At 34.5% G+C, this 24634-nt stretch overlaps 1 non-coding gene across 1 annotated transcript; it reads left to right on the forward strand.

The window, feature by feature from the left end:
- Nucleotides 1–23716: 23716 nt before the first annotated feature.
- On the forward strand, nucleotides 23717–23824 carry LOC139075443 (U6 spliceosomal RNA). The gene has a single exon (XR_011525805.1). It is a non-coding gene; the product is annotated as a U6 spliceosomal RNA (small nuclear RNA).
- The last annotated feature ends 810 nt before the right edge of the window (nucleotides 23825–24634 follow it).

Here is a 24634-nt window from a genome sequence, read left to right on the forward strand (position 1 = left end):
TTACTATGACAAACAGCCAGAACTTTTCAGAGCAACTTCTCTATATCATAATGTAACCCACATAAATCCAAGGATTCAGTTCATAAAATAGGATCCTAAAATGGATTCAGGGTTGCAGAAGAAGTTTTGATACTATTTTAATATTTATATGTGCATATTTATCGTATTTTGTCTACAGCTTATGCTAATTTGCATTATCACAGAGCATTAAATATACACAATATGTATTTGCGTTGCTCTAAGAGAAAATTTAAAAAGAAAGGAAATCAAATGACTAAATGCAAAACTGTTAACAATATTACTGAGGGAAAGGGCCCCACACCAGTAAATGAATTCGTGTTCAGAAATAGAGGTGATAGTAAGGGAATCACGAATCCATCCTGAAGTATTGAAAAGTATTGCTTAAGATCTCAAAGCAGTGAAAAAGACAAATACGAAAGCTCAACTTTATTTTATGGGATTGATTTTGAAATCACATATTGTTAGGTCAACAGGAAAATATTTTCATTCCTAAAATAAGGTTCATTTATAACAAGATATTCCATGAAACATGAGCTGAATCAGAGAAACCTGAAGTAGAAGGCTACTGTAGGCTGTAAACTACTGAAAGACAGGATCAGTTTTTTATTTAAACTAAACACAATACTTGGAGCCAAGCTGGCTTTGGTTATGAGTAGAGTATTCATATCACATGTCATCCAAACTAGGGTGCCTTTATAGGTGAAAGGGCATTTTGCCAGGGCAAGAGCTGTAAATCAGGGGATTATCCCAGGCAACCTGGAAGTTACAGTCACCTTATTGATGAGGGATGACATGATGTCTATTGGAAGGACCTAAGGACCTTTGTGCTCCAAAGGTAGAGGAGACCAGGGTTGCATCTCAACATTGAGTGCCTTGAGTAAAAGAGAAGGAAAAACGGTATGCAAAATTGTATTATATACAACCAGTATTTATTAATTGCTACACTTGGCACTGAAAATGTGTCATTTTCAAACAGTGACACAGTCAGAACTGTACAAAGAAATGTGTTAACAAGGCTATGATTAATCATTACTACCAGGATTATTTTACCTAGAAAAATATTTCACAGATAAAGAAGGCAAGTTTCTCCCACCAGAATGACTAAGTTAAAAAAGAAAGGCAGTGCTAAATATGTGTGAATATATGAACAAACCAAAAGTGACATTCACACTTGGTGAGCATGTAAATTGATGCAATCGCTTTGGAAAACACTCTGGAAAATTATTTGGCGTTTTCCACAAGAGCTGAAATATATTTATCTTTTGACCCATCAATTTCTATTCTAACAGAAATGTGTACATATGTTCACCAAAAGACATACAAAAGGTTTATAGCAGCATCATTCATGGCAGCCCCAAGCTAGAGACTATTTAAATGCTGTCAGTAGAGACTAGAGAATAGATAAATGCATTTTGAAATAGTCACACAATGAAGTACTGTACATCAGTAAGAATGAAAAAAGTGAAACTACTCTCAACAATATGGATCTCACAGACATAACCTTTAGCAAAAGAATCCACACGCAAAAGAGGGCATGTTGTATGGTTTATTTATGTAAAGTTCAAAAACAGGTCAACCCATCTATGGTGTTAGAAGTCAGGATGGCCATTAGCCGTAGGGCTTTAGCATGGCTGGAGGGATCACAAGGGAGAGCTGCCTAGAGGCTGGGATTTTTTATTTCTTGATTTGAGTGCTCATTACATGGGTTTGATCAGTTTGTGAAAAATTAATTAAGTTGCAAGAAATTGTTTGCAGTTTCTTTATGTAAATAATACTTCAATAAATATTTTTTAAAAGAGGCAAGCTTCAGTACAGTACTAGTGGAAGTGATAATAAATTTCAAGTTAAAGTCTGAACTAATGATGTTTTAAAGCATATAGAAGACCCAATTCTCTTTTAATCTTTGGGAAAAGAAGTATTATGCAAAATATGTTCTAACGTTTTATAAAATAGTTTACGGGATTACGTCCAATTCTAAATCTCCTTTAAAAAGAGAATCTACTCATATTTTAGCAAGACTTGGGATTATAAAAAAATACAAAAAGTTGACTCAATTTTTAAAATTTTATGTATATATCTATACTAATATGTATAATATGTATATTATATTTATATACATGGCCTGTATACATATAGTACATACATGAATTTATAGTACTGGTGATTTTTTTCCTATATTTCCTTTTTTTCTTTTATAATTACATGCAATGTTTTTTTTAAAAAAGTTATTTTTATCTTTTAAAATATAATTGCTGCAGTTTTAAGGACTATTCTCTAGACAGCAAACGTAAGAATATGTTGAAAGGATGCTTTGACTATTTTTTAATGGGGAAAGAAAATTATTGTGAGTGGCATCACCTTCAACAGATGACTTATTAAAAGTAAAAAAATGTACAGTATAATTTATATTTCTGGACTAAAGTCATTAGACAGGTTGTACTCAGTCTTTCCTAATATATTTAGACATTCTTACAGAGACATTACTCTGAAAAACTTCTAGAACTGAGATCACTCTTCTCATTTTGCTTACAAATGTGTAAAGATCTATCCTTTTTACTCTAAACTCTCATTCAAATGTTTGCTATGAATGCAAATTTGTATAACTAAAATAAAAAACTATTGTAATAAATCATGTTTTAATTAATAAACCAGTCTTATAATAACTTTCCTTTTATATTTAATTTACTAAGCGTTATTTGCATTCCTTACATGTCAATCATATTTTCAATTTCATTTATATCGCAACATATGGTTATTTTTGCAATGGAAAAGTAAAACACAATTTGTATCTGATTCTGTATGTTGTCATTGCACTTAGAACGAACACATATCACTGACAAGCTAGGTAGATATAGAATAATTACTTATTTGGTGTTATAAACACTTCACATTTTGTGTTATTTAGATGTTCAAGAGAAGTTTAGGAATATTTGTAGAAATTGGGATTTGGGGACAGGCAAGGAATTTGTTATGGTTTTTCCAAATTTAAATAATGGAATATAGACTCGCACTATATCTGAAAATTCATTATGTAATGTATTTTTAAAATTGGATCAGATTTGAGAAAAAGATATGCCTTTAAAATGTTATATAAAAAGTGACACTAATGTGGAAAATGTGTTTGTTATATTGATTGAATATAAAAGTGAATGTGAGTTTTTGATCTGGTTAAAAATGACAAAAATAATAAGTATCTTAGAGATGATTTGGGAGGTAATCCTCAACTACAATATTTTAATGCCTGACAATGTTTTGTAAGGACGCTTTTCTATTTCTTGAGGGCTGGGGCAAGGGTGTGCATGAAAATTTATAAGTAAAAATTCCTGTATTAGTCAGATATAGATGTACGTCTGTCTACAAAAACATATCATACAAATATACATGTTTGTTAACTACTTAATATGGTAATAATGAAGGATGCTAGAAAAGTTAAGCATAATTTAGTGCAGGCTAATATTACAGATCAGAATAAAGACAATATGCACCAAGAGGATACTCGGAAAGATAGGATAAAATGAAAACTGGGTCTACTGGTACAAACACTGAATTTCAGGTCTGATGACTTCATATGAACTCATGGGTAAGACTGAATCCCATTGAGATGATGAAAGCCTGAAGCAACACCAGTATAATCTCCTCCCAAACAGCGAAACAAGAGGAGTGCTTCTCCCTAGGATTCCTCAAGCAGCAGCCCCACTTGTTCCTTTCTCTGCCCACAAGCCCCAGAGAACCTCTTGGCCTTACTTGTGCTCTCATCTGTGGAAGACTCTATCCCATACAAGAAGGAAGAGATTATTGAAGCCATGCCTTTCCTCCTCTCAACTCTTTTATTGTGTTTTCTAACTTTAGATATAAACAAACTATTAAAGAAGCCATTTGCTTTTTTTGTTTTGTTTCTTTTCCTCAGTAATTTTGAGACAAAACTGCTACAGTGGGAATGATTAGGGACTTGGATTAAGAATTTTGAAATTCATTTGTAAGACATATATTCGATATATAAATAAATTAACTTGTTAACCTCTATCTAGTAAAGTCAATATTCTGTAGACCAGATTGGAAAATATCAGGGCTGTCCTTATAGACTTCGATATTAACAAAGTTAAAATCTGGATGTTTCATACGTTACAAGTCTTTATGTATGGATATCATTCAGACCGGCAAGATAGAATTTCTTCCCAGTTATTTCAATGTGAATTGTCTCATGAAAAAATGTTCTGCTTAGAGTATTGATATTAAAGAGTAATACACTAAACATTTATCCTCTAGATTCTTTGAGTTTCATACTTCAACAATTACTAGGAAGCTGTATTCCAAGCCTTTGTAGAGTTGGTTTTATTGAAGTTTTACATAATTAAGACTACCCTTGGCCTTAGGTCTTTATTGAGGTCTGCAATAAGGCAAGTCTTTGTGCAGCATGTCTGAGAAGCAGATTTACCAGGAAGATGATGAAGTTCTGCCTTTAGGGCCCCTCATTTCCAAAGGCACATTCCAAGACCCTAGGAAGGGCCCTAATACTGGGTTCAGAAAGTCAAAGTTTTGGTATAGTCTGCAAAAGTAAAATATTTTATCAACAGCCTGTTAAAGCCATTGCCTGGGTCCATTCCACCTTCTCCTGTGACACACTTTGCCTCTTGTCTGGTGGTATTAGTGTGGCCCCAAGAATGTTAGGGTTATGTATCTAAGAGAAATTTAGATTGCCCATATATTATTTTCGATTTAGTGGGTTACCTTATGTGATGGCAGTAACTTTAGTGAGAAATCCTGCTATTCCTAGCAATCCTGGCACATACTGTGCCAACTCCCTGGTGTTGGAATATAAAGCTGCAGGCCTGAGGTCATAACATGACCAGCACTGGAAGAACAGGAGTACTCAAAAAGAGACAAGGTTTGAAATGTACTGAGCCATAGCTAGTCTTTCAAAAACGCTTCCAACTATGAGACAGGTAAAATTGTTAACAGAGGATTCTGTTCTCATCGGTGCCAAGGGAACAGAGAAGTTTCTACCAGAATAGATTCAACAACACAGCAAAAAACAATTTAAACAGCCACCATACTTGGTTTTCTTCTTTTTCATAGACATAGAAGGAAATAGATTTATCAGAATTCCTGTCTTTGTAGGACACAAACCTGTAGCAGTACTATAAACAGTAAGCGACTGTGTCTGTGAAGCTGCGTGTGTTTTGTATCCCGATGTTTCAGATCGTATCTTCGTGCATCTGACACCAATTCTTTTGCTGAAGTCTGGAACTTCCAGACAAAATAGCAGGTAGATCATACCCAAAGCAGTAAATCCTGAAGGGGAAAAGATAAAGTTTTCATAGAAGTGATGAATAGATTCCTGGACTTTTCAATAATCCAGTTAATGAAGAGGAACACCTTATATGAATACACTGGGAAAATACTCAAATTTCTGCTGATTTAAGATGAATCACTGACATTAACAAAGATAAGAAACGAATATACACCACTTTAACCTAAGTAACGATGACGTTCTGGCCAATATATTTTGTCAGTTTAAGGAATATTTAAAATTAGTCTGCTCAAGAGAACTTGAAATATAAATTCTCTGAAATCTTACAGCTCAAATATGAAAGAAACTTGGTAGAGATTTTCCCAAATTTGACAGAAATCCTAAAAACTTATGTGACATTATAAAATAAGTCATAAAGCTCGAAGAAACGTCTTAAAACTATCAGTAACAATAATAAAAATCAATCAACCATGCTATTTTCTCTACAGATAATGATGTAATAAAATTGTTATCCTAGAAAGAAGTATTCACTCCTAGAATGTATAGCCAACAAATGCAAGCAAAAATTATAGAGTTACCACAAGCTCTTAGTAGTTTATCAACTTTCAAAAGTTTTAATTTTTGAGATTTATTTCATTCAGAAGAAATGTTTTTCCTTCCTAACTTTGTGTTTTTAGTTGTCTATTCTGTTTCTTAAATGGGGAACTCCAAGATAAGGTAAGTCTCAGGCCTCATAAAACCTCAGTCCCTGTGTTTCAATATCTTTTTCCGCAATTATAGGGGATGACTACATAGTTTATTTTCCAAACAAGGACACTTTTGAGAGTGAAAGTTTCATATAAACAATTGCACATTTTAAACTGGAAAAGCCCCTAACAAACCAGAAGTAAGTCATCTTACTTACATAAATACTCACAAGATCCATTTCAGATGGTTTGTACAAATAGGGGAACATTGGTCTCTTCTGGGAAATTAGTGTGAGTCCTTGTTATTTAGCCATCAAAACTACCATCTCATTATGTTTCTCTTCTTTCCTTGACTTCCAGGAAACTCAGAGGTAAATTTTGTGCTCAATTCCTATAGATTTCCTTATTTCATTATTTTCTGAATGGTTCCGTAGCCGAAGTTAACCCCAACGCCTTGCAATGTAATTCTCTCTCTTTTCCAGCTTTCATTAAATGGTTATGTAGTTTTAAAAATATTTTCTACCGAATACTGCTGCAAAGCATCTTTCAGAAGTTAGCATTATATAAAGACAATAGTTAAAAAAGAAAAGCCTTTAGAATCATCATAATAACAATAGATATCATTCATTAAATGGTAGCTCTGGCCCAGTTCTTTTAAGTAAATTATTTTTAATTGTTTTCTTTTTTCTTTGCTGCAATAATTTCAAGATCTCATTATCTTCTACTATCATTCACTCATCAAATATAGGATACAATTTAATAATGACCACTTTCTCAGAATATGAAGTGTCAGCTTCAAAATTATGGATCAAATTCTTTCTTTTGTAGAATGGGGGGAACTTGCCATACACACACCTACACCTATACATATATACACATATTCTGTTTTACATATGTATATATACTCTCATGTATGTGTACTGTTGTGTGTGTGTGTACAGCCTATGTAAATCTTCTAAAAGATACCATTTCCTCTGTGAAGACGTACCATGGAGTCCTGATGTTGTGATATTGCTGCGGCAATTTAATTCAATTATCTGCTTGGCATCTCTACTTTAATAAAATCAGTGTAAGTTTCACTCCTGAACAAAAAGACTGCATTCATTTCTGGCCATTGTGTGAGGCTCTTATTAAATCAATGGAACATTATAGCCGTGAAGAATACTGGGGAGTCTTGGCAGGACTGCCAGCCCAGCAGACTTGCTTGATTTCATGAACCAGGTTTTTTCTGTGCAGGTGGCCATCTGCTTTCCAATTCTACGCTTTGCTAACCATAGGTGCTGTCTTCAGTAAAACCTATCAACTTTCTTGATAGTGTCCATTGTCTTTTCTGGAAGAAGATCTTAATGTGGACTACAAATGATCTCAGTAAGAAAAGTCAAGATGTGAACGAAACCTTTGAACACTGTATTTCCAACATCACATCTGGGAGAATATTGCAGTCTGTGACTACCACGTGTGTGTGTGTGCGTGTGTGTGTGTGTGTATTGGGTTGAGCATGGAGGAAGGACCAAGTCCTCTTTCAGAACGTCAAGCACACTATCCAGGCTCTTTGTATTCATCAATAATGAGAACATGGAGATTCAAGTCCATTCTAATAACCTTGATAGAGTATATTGTGATTACTCAGAGTACACAACGAAAGAGAAAATAGACTCTTACTTGGTGAGACTTCTCAAACAATTGTATGGCATGCCTGCTTTTTCTTCCCTTAGCATATTCAGAACAATATTCCACATTGATGGAAATTTCTTTTTTCTTAAGTAATTTTATTGGGATTATAATGGTTTATAACATTGTATGATTTCTAGTGGACATTATTCTTTATCAATTCCTGAATTCACTTCATTGTGCTCATCCCCAGTAGTCTAATTTTTACCCCTCACCATATGTATGTGTCCTTTTGTCCCTTTCACCCACCCCAGAACCCTGTTCCCCTCTGGTAGCCACTAATCTGTTCTCTTTATCCATGAGTTTGTTGTGTTCCACATATGAGTGAAGTCACTCAGTATTTGTCTTTCTCTGTCTGGCTTGCTTCATTAAACATCGTACCCTCAAGATCCATCCATGTTGCTGTAAATGGGACAATTTTGTCTTTTTTATGGCTGAGTAGTATTCCATTTGTGTGTCTGTGTATATATATATATACACCACATCTTCTTTATCCAGTCATCAGTTGATGGGCACTTTGGTTGCTTTCATATCTTGGCTATTGTGAATAATACTGTAATGAACATAGTGGTGCATAAATCCCTTTGGATCACTGATTTCAAGTTCTTTGGATAAATACCCAGTAGTGAGACAGCTGGATCATATGGTATTTCCATTTTTAATTTTCTGGGGAATCTCCATACTGTTTTCAATAGTGGCTGTACCAGTTTGCACTCCCACCAGCAGTGTATGAACGTTCCCTTTTCTCCACATCCTCTCCAACATTTGTTGTTTTTTGTCTTGGTAACTACAGCCATTCTAACCAGCATGACGTGATATCTCATTGTAGTTTTCATTTGCATTTCCTACTGATTAGCGCTGTTGAGCATCGTTTCATGGGTCTGTTGGCCATCTGTATATCGTCCTTGGAAAAATGTCTGTTCATATCCTCTGCCTGATTGACATTTCTTGAGACAAGTAAACCTGTTTTCTCCTACTTTTCCTATTCTAGGTAAGAAAAATAAACCAAAATAAAGAGGATTAACATGAATGGGAAGAAAATATTGAGATAATATTAATATTCTCTTCACTCTCTTAGTATATGTAGTCCATTAACTGTCACATAACAGTGCCTCTGTGAATATTTTCATATTTTAGTAATTTAAAAAGTTATATTTTCTAGATTTTAATTTTAAGATGGTGAACTGATGTTAAGATAGCAAAATTTTTCTGCCAAAAAGAAATGGGGAAAAACAAATAGTTGAAGAAAACAAAAGACAGCAAAAATATACCAGTACAGTCAAAGAAAATGATTGGAGTGCAGGAAATGAACTTAACAGAAGTTTCAAAATATTGACATGCCTTGGCTTGAGACAGTCCAAGCAGCTCCAAATTCTGCTCAGTTCATGTTAGAAAGAGGGATACGGATTAGATAAGAAAAAATGTTCCTGGAGTTACCACTAATAATTCCACTCAGGAAAGTAATAGAAGGAGCAGCATGAGCTTTGGGAAACTGGAAGCGGAGGTGGACATTTCCACAGATGTGGAAGCTCCCACCTGCCCTCTTCTGAGTCATTGTAAGAGACAAGGAAAACTGCTGTACTTCCACTTTCTGGTGCTTCTCTGATGGTCATAAAACTCAAGGAAAAGCTAAACACTCCCATATACACTCAGAGCTAATTATTCCCAGTAGACACTGAAAGTGATCAAACAGAAGATGAAAGATGTAATAAATAAGTAAGAATTTGAGAGCAAATGAGAGGCAGGCATGGCTTATGAAGATCCTCAGCTACCATCTTCCACACCTCCACCCTCAGATTTTTAATGCAAGTGGCAAAAAACATACTATACATACGGTTCTCTCCTCTATTGTTGCAAAGTAGAAATGATTGGAAAGGTGAGAAAACAATCGAACTGACCATAGTGAATGGGTCAGCTTCTTCTAATTGAGTTAGAGGAATTATCTGATGTCAAAGACCAGTCTCACACTGGACAGGAATACCTCCCAGACACAGTGGCATGACTACAGGTTCAGGACATTTAACAAAGCTTGGATGCAAATGAATGCAGAGACCACAGAGTCCTGCTGAAGCCTCCTGGATCTGCAGCCTCCCCAAACTCCAGCCCATGTCCTGAAGAAATTCAGTCCTGAGCGTGGATTGCAGAGGGAAGACGGATTTCAGATGGGGAATGAATCAAGTAGAATTTACTGCACTGTTTTAGTGCAACTGATGGATCTAGATAGAGCAGCCAAGTTACCAAGTTATGCAAGAACAAGATGAAGAAAAACAAGGCAAAATTTAGACAAAGTTACTGCAGCAAAAAGAGAAAGTGAAGAAAAGGAACATGGCATGTAATGAACAGAAGCTTTATCCTGAAAGAAAACATAAACCAAGGACTCACCATAACTCAAAAACCTTATCAGTCCACAAGCATTCGCTAACAAGATATCAATTCTGAAAACGCTGGGTTTGTATCTTTAGAGAGATTGCTGAAATACCGTTTGAAACCAGAATTGTTATTGAGGGGGAAAAAAGCAAACGTATATTAAAGGATGAAAAACTACTTAAAAAATGGCCTTTTAATGACAGACGTAGAGTGAAATTAATTAACAAGTTTGCTAGATAATTAGATAATTTCTACCAAATAAGCTGTTATTCATATTTAGGTTAGAAATAACAGCTTGTTTCTCACTATGTTTTTGACACAGGAAGGTCACGATTAAAGAGACGCCATAGCTGTCTACATACTACCTTCAAGTTTAAAAAAAAATCACTTTCAAAGATGTACAAAATTATTTTTCTCACATTTTCTTTCTCTTCTTACAAAATGAGATTTATGAATAGAATGAGTTTATGTGTTGATTTTGTGAATGTGCCACTGACATATATATACTTTCTATTAATTTCTTCTCATTCTTCCTTTTTTCAGATATAATAATATATATATATATATATATATAATATTAGGAGTGGAAGGAGGTTAGAGTCGTAGAGTCCAGATCAGGATTGTCATTAACTGACTACCATCTTGAGAAAGGCTCTTGGGTTTTCACTTTTCCCTTATAAGAATACAGCCATTTAACTTTTAAGCTCTCTTTAAAGAAAAGAATAAAAATCCCTTTACTTCTCTTATTTTTTATAACTCTCGGATCTTCTGAAAAAAAGCTAATGGTCCAAAATGGGCAGGTTTCTAATAGTAAGAATTGCACTGAACCTAGAGTCAGGAAACTAAGAATTTAGTCCTAGTTCTGCCACTCACTCATCTTATGATGTTGGGAATGTTGTCACTTCTCTGAGTCTCTATTTCCTCTGGGATAAAATTAGACAGTTCAGTGAGGGTTTTTTTTTCTTTTTCTATTCTTTCTCCTCTTCCTCCTCTTCTTTGACATCGTTTTAAGCATTAGCGACCTCTTTGAGGATCTTATAAATCTAAGAAACTTCTTCCCACGGAAATGCACATATGCACAATGCTTTGCACATAATTTTAGTGAGTCTCTTTAGGGAGAAGTCCATAAATTCCACATTAAGAACTGCATGAACCAGATAATCTGTCATGTCGTTGCCAGCACTAACATGGTGGAACTCTGTCTCATTATCCTAAGACAACTACCAGGATTTCATTTTGTGATGTCAGAAGATCTTTTCATGACATTAATAATTTACCTTTTTCTATGTTTATTCCCTTGCATATAAATTGGTTAGATGTACATTACTTTGACTAGAATCCAGTGTTAAATCATTTATTTAAAGATTTCAGGATGTGAAATGAGAGGCAGTATGGCACAGTGAATAAAATCCTTGGCTTATGAATCCATACACCTAAGTTAAACTCTTTCATCTCAAGTGTTCTCTGTAATTTTCAGTAATCACTTTATAGTTTCTTTCATAATAATGATGACAAAACTTATCTCCAAGATTTCTAAGGTGATTTCCTACTTTGAATTTTTATTATGCATTAACAATAGAGGAGCCATAAAGACTGTTTTTGTTTATGCAGATATGATACCACTTGGAATTTTATCAAGCGGTTTATAGTGAACCCAATTTATGAAAATTTCCAGATTTCTTTGGCTGAGTGCACCCAGGCCTGCTTGTGCAGCCAGGGTAGGCTCACCTGAGCAGCTCCAGTGTCTTCTGTGCCTGGATCAGTAGCAGCAACCTCTCAGCCAGCTGAGTCCAGACCACTGCGGCTTGCCTGTGCATGCAGTCCCAAGTTATAGTGCTAGTTTTGTTACCTCACAACTATGGCTGCCTCAGCCACCCCAGAAGTGAAGGCCAGCGTTGCTCACAGCTTCCATTATAACTTCACTGGAGCTGTGGAGACTCTGATTTCACCCACAAATTCCAGATTCCGATGAGACATCCTGCTGTGGGAAAAGAGATTTGGCTTTTTCAGTGACTGTTCGGTGGAGCTACATAAAGTTCCTTGAAGAGGTGGAGAAATTAATGCCCCTGAGGCAAATTTTGAATAGCAAGAAACATGAGATTGGAAGGAACAAGTAGATAAATTCTTTGTCCTTTTTCCTCTCTGACAGCTTCTCTGGCAACATCCAGAGTGAACAAGAAATCCGTTATATTTCTTGTTTAGCTATCCTCAGTAGGCATCTTTTATCCACTCTCTCTCCTCCCTGCTCCCTGGCCCCTCTCTTTTCACTCTTGCTACCCTGGTATTGCACCACCCACTGAAGTGTAGCAGGTAAGCTTTATCTCGGGTTGCTTGCTAATTTATGAAAAGCTCAGACAGATGGTAATGCCTAAGATCTTCCTAGGCATTTGATTCTAGTCTACAGGGAAATTAGAGGAAAATAATAACAGGGCAAGTAGAGAAAACTGAGCAATCCAGCTTAACTCCAAATTTGAAGTTGATACAAATGTGTGAGCCCATCAATAGTTAAGGAATCTGCAAATGATTTCCAAAGTCTGTAATGTCACTCTCCTATCACATTCGACATTAATCTGACCCTGATATTAATACTCTCTCCAGAGTTTATTATTTGCTATTTATTTGAGGGGAGAGGTATTTTATAAAGAAAGTAGAGAAAATGAAGTAGAAATAGAGTCAAAAAAAGAGGTGATCTGAGAAGTGAAAAAACGATTAAAATTATTAGATGACAGGAAGTTATTAATTTCACATACATCAATGCCAAATTTCTACGGAAGCCGAAATTACATATATTGTGCATACACTAAAACAAAATATTTTTCTGTTTCAAAAATTTGATTTAAGTCCGTATTTTCAAAATAAAATCATCCTGAAGCCCATTGAGTTTTACTCAGTGATGTAATAAAACACAGTATTGATTCATGATGAACACAGAAATGCACCATCTATATTTCCCTGTAAAGAAGGACTTGTTGCCTCTGTCGATGGGAGTCTTGTCAGCAGAAACCCTTCAGCTGCCAGCCTCTTTGGGCGTGCCTCAGTTGCAGAGAGCAGACTCACCCAAGATCATGCCCTTCCTGAGTCAGCGTACTCTAGTGACTGATGGAGAGGCTCATAAACACCTGGCCGTTTGTCCCAATAAAGAATATCTGTGATGAGTGATTTGATCTCCAGAGCTTCCAATGGGGTCAACCAAAGTCGTTGTTAGCTTATATTACACCTCAACTCCTCTCTCTGCCCAATCTTTCTCCCTTCCCCTCACAATGATAGGTGTTGAAACTGAAGACATCCCTTAATAAACATCATACACAGTAAATTCTACACACTACTCTTCTCCACATTAATTCCTTTGTGTGAATTTGTGTGTGTGTGTGTGTGTGTGACAAAGTCTATAAAAGTACTTCCCTCCAGCCTGTTATTTATACTCCTGGCCCCCAAGCAGAGGTGATAATAAAATATTTAAGAATTTGAAAACTCAGATGCCAATCAAAGCAGATACCTCTTGAAACCCCTTATTGTGCATTAACCTTTATTTACTGGTTTGTGTGAAGGTCAGAGGAGAAGCAATCAATATGGAAGTATTTAAACATTTTAGCAACGGATATGGACCTCCTGACTCATCCTGCCTGAGTACGAGCCTTCCCCTAAGTAAAGTGGGACCATTACAGCCTCAGGATCTTAATATGGAGCCAGAATTAGGGCAGGAACACAGTGCCCTCTATAATTTCAGATTCCTGCTGGAGAAAAAGGCAATGAAATATGTACAGTTTTCCACAACGGCAAAACTCCTCATCATCTGGTAGCCCTCTAATTGACCTGGAGCCCACAAGATTGTCTCTCTTACTGTGAAAAACACTGTAGCTCTGCTCTGAAGAAGGCCATGCTACCAGCTGCTTCAGCAAAGAACAGGCAGGAAAGTGCCTTTACACAGAGTAGCTAAATGAAAACTGCTTGGCTAGGCAGTGAACTTTCCTGCTGAGAGATTACCTTTAAGTGATCTTCTCTCTTGTTCTCATGGCTCACTGGAATCTGAATCAACACCGAAAAGAAAGAAGGAAAGAACGAAAAGGAAGGAAGGAAGGAAGGAAAGAAAGAAGGAAGGTAGAAAGGAAGAAAGAAAGAAGAAAAGGAAGGAAGGAAGAGACAGAGACAGCATGAGAGTGTGAGTGCAAGCAAGTGAAAATCTCTCTCTCTTTTCCCTTTCTTCTGGATGAAAAGGATCAACCAGAGACCCACATACTCTCTGACAGGAGGAATCAAAATTGTCAACATTAGACATCTGCTACCTCTGTTTCTAAACTAGGAGCCAACACAGTAAAAGTCACTAGAATGAGGGTCGCATTCTGTAGTTAGAAAGCAAGAGACCATTCCAAGGAATTTGAGCAAATGTACCTTTTTTTCCCCTACTTCTTCTCCCCAAATCCCCCCAGTACCTAGCAAATGTGCCTTTGTAAACTAGATTTAATTTAAGAAAAAGCAGAAAACTTAAAAAAAAATTAATTCATATCCTCAACAGTATGTGGGGACATAGTATATTGATAAAATATTTCGATGAAACAGGAAAAATTGCTTTAGATTTATAAATCCAATTGCTGAATGTACAATATCTTTAGGTGTGAATATTATTGTAAATGAGTAGGATAATGTACTTATTCCTAGGAGGTGAACGTTAACATTTTGGGGGGTTAAGTGTCACATCAAAATGGCTAAACAAAAGGTAAAAGAGTGGGAGTGGAGAGAGACCAAAACAGTGAGAGAAACAGAGGAATTTGGTCAAAATACTATCAAATATGGATTTATCTTTCCAACTTTTCCTTATGTTTGAAAATATTCAAATTAGAACTTAGAAAAAAGAAAATCATAAAATTAATCATAAAGGCAGGAGTAAAAATTAAAAATGCATTCATAATGAATAAATTAACTATTGAACTGTGCATTTTCACGGGAATAAATATCATATATATATATATATATATTTTTTTTTACTCTGAAGTTGGCATTATGATCATAAATAGCTTTAGAAAGTGATTGAAAGAAAAGAGGCCAATTTGGGGACTCATTCTAAAAAGAAGAGCAATTTCTACTGTTAAACAAATGAGTTTAAAGCTGTAGAAACTCTATTCTCAGCAGAACTCTTTAAGCCCACCAACTATGTGCCCATATGTAGAGTAATAACTTTGTTTGAACGTAAAGTTAATTTATCTTTGAATTGCACCAATTGAATATCAGTATTATGTTTCGGAATGTGAGCCTGATGGAACTCTTAACTAAAAGAAAAGATAATTTATGCATTTTGGCTACATTGCTGAGATATTTGAAGTACTGCTTTTTTCTCCCCGCAGCCCTGCAGAATGCTCAGTATAAAACTCCTAGTTACAGTGGAATACTTCAAATGTGAAACAACTTGTTTAACAACCTTAATGACACTACAAAAGAAATCCTAACTCCCTCTCCTTGTGCCTGCCGTTCCTTTCATGTAAATCAAAGTTGCGATTTCTCCTGTGAGATGCCAATAATACTGGATGGAAGACATAACAAATTATATTTAATTTTTAAAAATACTACAATGTGAATTGACCGATCAAGTCTTTTCTAAAAGCAGATTTTTGATAAGATAAGAGAGCATACATAAGTCAAGCATAAGAATCAAAATTTGGAAAGAAGAAACATTTTTTTCTCTAATTAAAAAAAGCTCTTTGAGATTGTATTGAGTACCTTCATGAGAAGTATTTCGTAGAGAATAATTGCCTTGTAACTTATCATTTACTTAACATCTGTAGTTAAAAAAAATAAAACATACCTTTTCTGCATATTTAAATCCATTTTAATTGTGAAATATTTTAAACACATTTAAAAATCACAGCCTAATATCAGATTTAATAAATGTTAATATTTTGACGTATTTGTTTCAGATCTTTCAATTAAAGAGCTTATTAATTCTGCAGTTGTAGCTACATTTGTGCCCTATTGACACAATCACCCACTTCCGTTTCCAGAAGTAACAACTGTGCTTAGATTGATAATTCTTCTTTCCATCTATACGTTCACTACACCTACATCATTTTATCAATATATAGCGTTGATTTGTATGTTCTTAGTGTTTTCCATAACAGGTGGCTTGCTTTTTTTTCAGTGAATATTGTTTTTAAGATTTACCTACATGTATTCGTGTGGCTCTATTTCATTAATTTTACCTACAAAATAGCTTCCTATTACATGAACCTACCATAGATTTTTAATCCATCTTCTATTTATTGGAAATAAGATTAATGTCAATATTTTGCTGTTATACAGAAAGCTTCAGTAAACTTCCTTGTACACATGCCCTTCTGCAGATGTGCTAGATTTCCTCTAGTCTACAGAGAAGAATCCATCTAGAGGTGGAAGTTATGAGGTATAGAATATGTTTGTGTGTATCTTTAATTTTACTAAATATTCCCACTATTGTTATGCAAAGTAGTACCCATTTATACTTCCACCAGAAATATACGAGGTGTCCAACATCCTCAAAAACACTTAGAATTGTCATATTTTGGAATGTGTGACAATATGACACAATGAGAATGATAAAACAGTATAATGAGAATGGTATCTCATCAATTTTTAAATTTGCAGCCCCATTTTTGCAACTGAGGATATTTCCGGATGTTTATTAGCCTTTGTCTGTTCACATTCTTTCAAAATTTTACCCATTAGATTGTCTTACTTGATGATTGATACCATTTCTTTGTATATTCTAGATACTAATCCTTTGCCAGTTATTCGGTTGCAAATAGCTTCTGGTTGAGTTGGTCATTTACCTGTTTTATGTTGTCTTTTGTCTGGAAAAGTTTATGAATTTTATTCTTATCAAATCTATCCATCTTTTCTTTTTTATTTTGTCCTTTGCAAGAAATCCTTACAAATCCTAAGGTTATAAACATATGCTCCTTTGTTAAGGGCCTTATCATTTTACTTCACACATTTGGATCTTTAGTCCATCAGGGACTTCTTGTTCTATGAGTGCTACAGAAATCTAATGTGTCCCCTGCCCCATGAATAGTCATTTTTCCCATTAGCCTTCTTTGAATAGGCCATACTTGATCTCCAGACGGTGCTTCTGTCATATATAATCTCACATTGTGATTGGGTCTCTTTCTGTGCTTTCTTTTGCCTGTTGGTCTAACTATGGTCTTTTCCAGAAGGAGTAACAAGTTTCTTTCTTTGGAGGAAGACTAGCCCTGAGCTAACATCTGCCACTAATCCTCCTCTTTTTGCTGATGAAGACTTGTCCCTAGCTAACATCCGTGCCCATCTTCCTCTACTTCCGCGTCCAGGATCCAAACCGGCAAACCCGGGCTGCCAAAGCAGAGCACATAAATTTAACCACTATGCTGTGGGGCCAGCCCCAGAACCATCAACAATCTTTTAATTACTATAGTTTCATAATAAATTCTCTCCCTCTATTCTTCTTTTCAGTTACCTCAGCTGTTCTTCATCCTTCCATCTTACATGTGAATTTTAGCATTAGCTTGTTGAATTTTAGATTCAACTTGGACGTTGTTAAATTTTGACCAAGAAATTCACAAAATAATAAATCACAAATGATCAATAACCATTTTAAAAGTTATTCTAACAGATATTCAAACAAAAGTGTGAGGAGTCTCAGTCTTCATGAGCTCTATGAGAGCATTTGTTAACCGGAAATCTTTGCTATGTGTTGATGATTTGGCCTTGGGATTTCTTGTTTTATTCGAAGTATAACCATAGAAAATGATTTCATTTCTGGCAAACAAACCTCTTCAGACCTATGCAGCAGTAATTCCCTTGGTTTTAATCTTCAATTACATATATTTGCAATATATTCCTGCTGAGAAAATGAGTGTTCAATTACCAAACTGTATGTTTTATAAAGTAGCAAATCTTTTTTCAAAGCAAAATAACTGTAGCCGCCCCTGACACAGGAAGGGTTAATAATCACTGGAAAAGGCTTGCCAACAAACTGTGACCCGGAGGTGAGAAGGCCGGTTAGCCAATGACGGGTAAGACATCCGGGGCGGGGGCGGGGGGGGGGGGCGGGGGGGGGGGGGGGGGGGGGCGGGGGCGCAACCTAAGCAGGCAGTGGCTGCCCGGAGACACAGATGGAGAAACAATATCGACATCGGGAGCAGGAGGGACCGTTGCCTAAGAGACCTTGCCTGCTCCGAGATAAAAATATAGGAGCACAGCAAAAACATGATAATATCAAAACAGAGGCCAAGGGAGGGCTCCTTGAGAAATCACTAAGAATTCTTGGCATTCGCTAATTACTTCATCCAGAACACCTGTGTATGTTTAACAGATGTAAGTTATGTATATATTGAAACGCTGGTTATAATAAACTCAGAGTGGCCATCAGCCCTCTCCGAATCTATCCTGATGTGTACATTGGATTGCGACACCGACAATAATGAAACATCATATTTATTTAAAACCTAACCTAGTACAAAATCAAAACGTTGCATACGATGTTTTGCATACAATTTGGCATAATGCTAATTTTATATTAAATTTTGTCTGTATTTTTTTACCTTCATAATCTTTGTTAACTCATCCCAGGAATGATGACTTTTGCAAATCAAGTCAAACATGCTTTTCACATAAAATTTTCAGATTGGCACTTCATAGCCACTTCAGGATCTTACTTTGAAAAATGTCTCAAAAGCATTGTCAGCCCATAGGCTGCTGGGTTAATGTCTAATAGCAGTGATGAGGAATCTAATTCTGGAATTTCTTTAGCTGAAAATTAAAGTTCGAGGTACAGTGATAAGTACTATGAAGACTCCATTAACCTGCATGTTACTGTATATTTCCCATTGCAAAAAAAAAAAAAAAGTACTTGTGTGCTGGTGGTTTTCAGGACAGGTGAGTGGACTTATTCAGGGGACAATATAAATAGCAACTTCTGCCAGCTCTATATCAGATGTTCTAAGAGAGACAGAGCTTCTGCAAAATGAAGAAAATCTATATACAAATTATGAGAGCACATCAAAATCAGTTAAGTAGGCATAGCATGGACATGGCCTCTAGATATGAACTTTAGAGAAAACTGAAAGATCTATTTTATTTCAAAAGAAGACAAATATCCCTGACAAGGGGGTCTTACAGGTTCTGCTCATATAATTCCTATAATGAAATCCTGACTTGCTTGATTTAATTAGAAATTATTGAATGGTTTCTACATAGTCGGTACTCTGTTAAAAGCCACAACTACAAATCCCAATGGCGTGTGTGTGTGATTAGTATTATACCTTGTTTCAGAAAGCATTTGTACCTGCATATAAGGATTTATAGTGTATACAAAAATTTCACAATGAATGAAAAACAGACAAATAAAAAGGCAAAGGGTAAAATTAATCGTAACTACAAAGGTGGCGAATATAAATAGTTATGCCATAAAGTCCTCTTCACTTCTCCAGGTAGGTCACTACATGGCAAGAGGTCAAACACATCCATTTGCATTAAACTGAACATTTCCTTAGGTTGAATTTCTAGAAGAAGAATAACTTAGGAAAGGCTATAATTGTTCTGAACGCTTTTGACTAATAATGCCAAGTTGCCTTCTGCAAAGGTTATTAGATTTAAAATCCTGTCATCATTGTATGAGAATGTCCACTTTCCTTATATGTTAACTAATTCTGTATATTATCATTCTTTTAATCATTGCCTTCCTAATTAAATAATGTATCATTTTTATTTTCATTCTCACGGTTATTAAAGTAGTCAAAAATTGTCATATAATGTTGGATTTAATATTTGGTGACTTGCCTCTTGGAAACCTTTACTGTTTTCTTTAACTGAGATGTTTGTTATTTTTTTAGTGAAGCACATAAAGTCTTTGAATAATAAAGACATGATATAATATATAAGAAAAATAAGCTATTTCCTGTCACATGTGTTGGAGTACTTTTTTCCTCCTGTTGTGGATAAATTTTTAAACAAATTTTTATATGCTAATAATGCTTTATTTTTATTTAGTTTAATTCACTAATCATATCCTGTGTCATTTCTGCCCTTGTCAAATTCCATGGGTTTTATTCAGATCAATATCAGACAAATACCTATGTATATTTTCTTATACATATATATAAGCATAAATGCATAAATGTAAAATTTACATTTAAATTTGCATATACATTCATGTTGAATTTACTTTGGTATAAAATATAACCTGGGAATCTTAGTTTGCTTATGTTTCCAGATGGTTAGATTATTATACTAATACCAATCCTTAAACAATCATTCAGTTCTTCACCGAGATGAAATGTTAGACTTACAATTCTGCTTTGAATTGTTTATCCTGTTTGATTAATAATATTATAACGATGCTAGAATTTCTGCTTTAATTTTTAGAGGTTGATAATAAATTTTTCAAACTTTTATTATGCTTTTCTTGATAATATTTTTTCTTCGGTGTTTTGAACTATTTAGTCAACAGCCATTTTACTAGGTACTGGGAATTAAGTAGTAAACCAGAAACATATCTATATTGAGGCTACATTTTAATTTGAAAAAAAATCACTAAACAACTAATTACCTAATTAATTATTTAATTGTGAACTCAACTAGTACAGGGAGCAAAGAGACCTACCAAAAGTATCTACAAAAGGTGAATATGAAAAAGTTCATCTGAGAAATAGATTTTGAAGACAAACTCTAAAGGATGAGAAGGAATTAGTAATAAAAGGAATAGTAGCAGTGAATTTTTCAAGCAAAAGTTAACAGCAAGCATGTGCAAATGTCATAAGAAGATAAAGAAGAATGGCACATTTGAGGAATGTAAAGATTACTTGATTGGCTGCAGCTGAGAAAGCAAAGAGGAGAGTGGATCAAGCTGAGACTGGTGTACCGAGACCATGTCATTCAGAACCCTAAAAGCCATGTGAAGAATTTTATTTATTTTTCTGAACAATGACAAACTATTCAGAGGACTTAAGAAGGAGGGAAATGTCATGAGATCGGTCTGGCTTCAATATGAAGAAAGAATCAGGAAAGAACAAGTGTGGATATAGCGGGACTTTTTACAAGGTTATTGCCATGGAGATGATGGTGGCTTAGAATAGGCACATGACAGTAAGGCGAGAAGAAGACATGTTAAAGAGATGCTTAGGAGGGAGAATCAAAAAGAATTCATGGATTTAGTAGATGTAAAGAATAAGAGAGTAAAGCATCAGGGATGTGTTTTAGGACTCTGGGAATGTGAAACAAAGCAGAGGCTAGTGACGTTCACTGTGAGGGAAGAGAACCAGGTCTTATTATATATTTAACTTTATTAGTCTATAAAAATCAAAAGAATGCTACATATTTAGAACTAAGAAGTGAAGTTTCAAGGAGTGATATGTATTAAGGAGTCAGCAGCAAGTGGGTAACCAATTAAACTATGTGGTGGATGAGGGAGCTTATCTTAAAAAAGGGTGTAGTGAGAAAAAAGGGCCAAACTGAAAGCTTAAGGAATTTCAATACTTACAGTTTAAGTACACAAAAAGAAACCGGCAAAGAAATTTGGCTTATAATGATTAGAGACATAGGAGAAAAACTAGGAGAATGTGAGAGGAGCCAAGAGAAACAAGAACAAAACAATAAAATACTGCTAATTGAACAAATGAAGGAAAACAAGAAGAAAGCATAATTACTGAAAATCAGAAATGTTAAGCAGGGTGTTAATCCAAAAGAAAAAAAGAAAAAATGTTTAGACTCATAAGGAATAAATTTGCTTGCCTCTGTGAAAAAAAATATGAAAACCTGGAAGAAATAAGCAATTTTTTAGAAAAAAACACAATTTACCAAACCCAACTGTTGAAGAGAACAACGTTTAAAAAGATCAATTTCCATAAAAGAAATAGAAAATTTTGTCAAGCATCTGTTGCCAAAAACTACTAGTCTAAGACTATTTTCCACAGGAAATTTCTACAAAATCAAAAAAAGCAGATAATTTTAACGCTATTTAAACAGTTACAGAGCATAAATCAAAAAGGAAAACTTCAAAGTTCTGTGAAATAAGAACAACATTGGCACAACACTTATAATAAATTGTACCCAAAAAAAACCTAGCGATAAATTTCAGATGTTGATATTGATTAAAAACATCCACATAAAATATTATCAAACAGAATCCTAAGAAATATATTATGATTGTTGTAATCTTTATTCTCGTAATACAAAGGTGGTTCAATATATGGAAAACCATTATCAAAGTTCATAATGTTAAAATATTTAGGGAGAAAAATCATAATCATCCCCACATATCCTAATGAGGCATTTAACAAAACTAAATATCTTTTTTGATAGAATATAATTAATAGACTAGGAGTAAGAGTATACTTTCTTAAAAAATGAAAAATATTTCTAATTCAGTCCAAAAGTCATCTAACCAAAAATCCAGTATGGTGCTTTCTGAGGAAAGATGAGATTCTTTGAAAGGCAAGAATAAGAAAAGGAAGTCCACTATCATTATTATTATTTAGCAATTTTCTAACCAACATAATCAGAAAACAGAAAAAATAAGAGTTGTAAACTTTGAAGGTGAGACTTAAAACCATCCCTATATGCAAATGATATGACTGGAGAATGATATATTGGGGGAACCCGATATAATTAACAAATATCACTGTAATCAATAAGAGACCTTGGCAAGCTAACAGAATAAAACAATTAATACAATTAAAACAAATGCTTTCATATATACAAACAACTTGTTTGTAGTTAAAATGGAAGATAAAATTTCTAGTAGCAAGAAAAAGTACTAAATACTTAGTAATAAACTTAACAAAACTATGGAGAAATTTTTAACATACTTCTGACAAAAGAAGACTGGCAGTAAAGGAGTCTTTGAGAATACTTGAATTAACAACAGCGTTGTTTGATAGGGATATTTAGCATCATAAAGATATCAATTTTCCCTAAGTTAATTTTAAATTTAATATCATCCTGATAAAAAAGTAAACTATTTCTTAAAATAAATTGCTGATGCAAAATCCTATACAGAAATTTTGTAAAGTAAAAAACCTTGAAATTTATAAAAATAAGAGTAATAGTGGGAGATTAGCTCTCATTAATAGTAAAACATTATAACCCTTAGTAATTAAAACAGTGTGGTACTGGCACATGAATATACAGTTCAACAGAACAGAATAGAAATTTCAAAAATAGATCTCAAACATATTAAAAATTAGTATCTGATAAAGTTCTCTCATACCAGTAGGGACAAAATTGCCTATTAAATAAATGGTTTTGGTACAAAAATAAGGTCAGAGCTATAACAGGGTGAATTCCAAATGATTCAAAGATTTAAATGTAAAGAAATGAGTTCATAAAAGCTACCAGGAGAAAAAAGAAAAAGAAAAAAAAAAAGATGCTCTATAATATCAACGTGGGAAAAAGTCTTCCATAACTCAAAAGTCAGAATCCACACACAAAAAGGAAACCACCAGAAACAACAAAAAACACCTCTACTTGGCAAAAATTACCATACTGAACATCAAAGAATAAATGATAAACTGGGAAAAATACCAGTCACATCACAGCTTATCTCTTTAATATATAAAGAATCCTGTAAAATTGTTAAAGAAAGAGACAGAAAAATGGGCAAAGGATATGAATAGGATTTTTATGAGAAAATCAAAATTCTGCAAATGGCTCTTAAACTTATAAAAACACGTTGATTTCACTCATAATAATGGAAAGGCAAATTATAGGTAAACTGAGACTGCTCACGTCGGCAGCACCTATACCAAGAATTGAAGTGACACAGAGAAAAATAGCATAGTCCTTGTTCAAGGATGACATACGAATTCATGCAGCTTTCCATATTAAAATAGACAAACAAATGAAGATACGATTTTTAAGCATCAACTTGACAAAAATCCAAGAATTTTATAACACACTCACTGGCAAGTCTGTGAGGAGTAGAATTCTCATTCATTCCTGGTGAAAGTGTAAATTAGTACAGTCTCTATGGAGGGGAATTTTGAAGTATCTATAAAAAATTATAAGGTATATACCCTGTAAGCAACCAATTCTACTTTTAGGCATGTATCTTACATACATGTTCTTATACATAGAAAATGATGTATGTACAAGGTCATTCATTGTGGTATAGCTTGTAATAGCAAAGTTTAGAAACAAACTATCTGTCCGTTAAGAACACCTTAAATATTTTATGAGATATCCTACACAATGGAATACGATACACTGTGCATGTTGATCTGGAAAGATCTTCAAGGCACATTTTTAAGTAAGGAATACAAATGTAGAAAAGTGTGTATAATACGGTACCATTGGTGTAAAATACAGGAAATAATTCATTCATATTTGCTTTTATATACATAAAAACCTGTCTGGAAAGACACACAAGAATCTAACACAGTAACGCATGTTTAAGAGTATACTGGGAACTGGACAAATAAGAAACAAGTAGGGAGGAGACTTTGCATTGTATAACTTTTTATATTCTCTGAGGTTTGAAACTTGTGAATTTTATTGTAAAAGTAAAACATTTAAAGAAGATTGCTTGGGAATAAAGAGAAAAAGATTTACCTGTCCTGAATGAGAACATTCCTTAATCTGATTGGTAATAGTCATTACACTCGCTAAAGATGCTGAGGGACAATAGCTTGTGTACCAA

The sequence above is a fragment of the Equus przewalskii genome, chromosome 13 (genome assembly GCF_037783145.1).
Source record: "Equus przewalskii isolate Varuska chromosome 13, EquPr2, whole genome shotgun sequence".
In the NCBI taxonomy this organism is placed as follows: domain Eukaryota; kingdom Metazoa; phylum Chordata; class Mammalia; order Perissodactyla; family Equidae; genus Equus; species Equus przewalskii.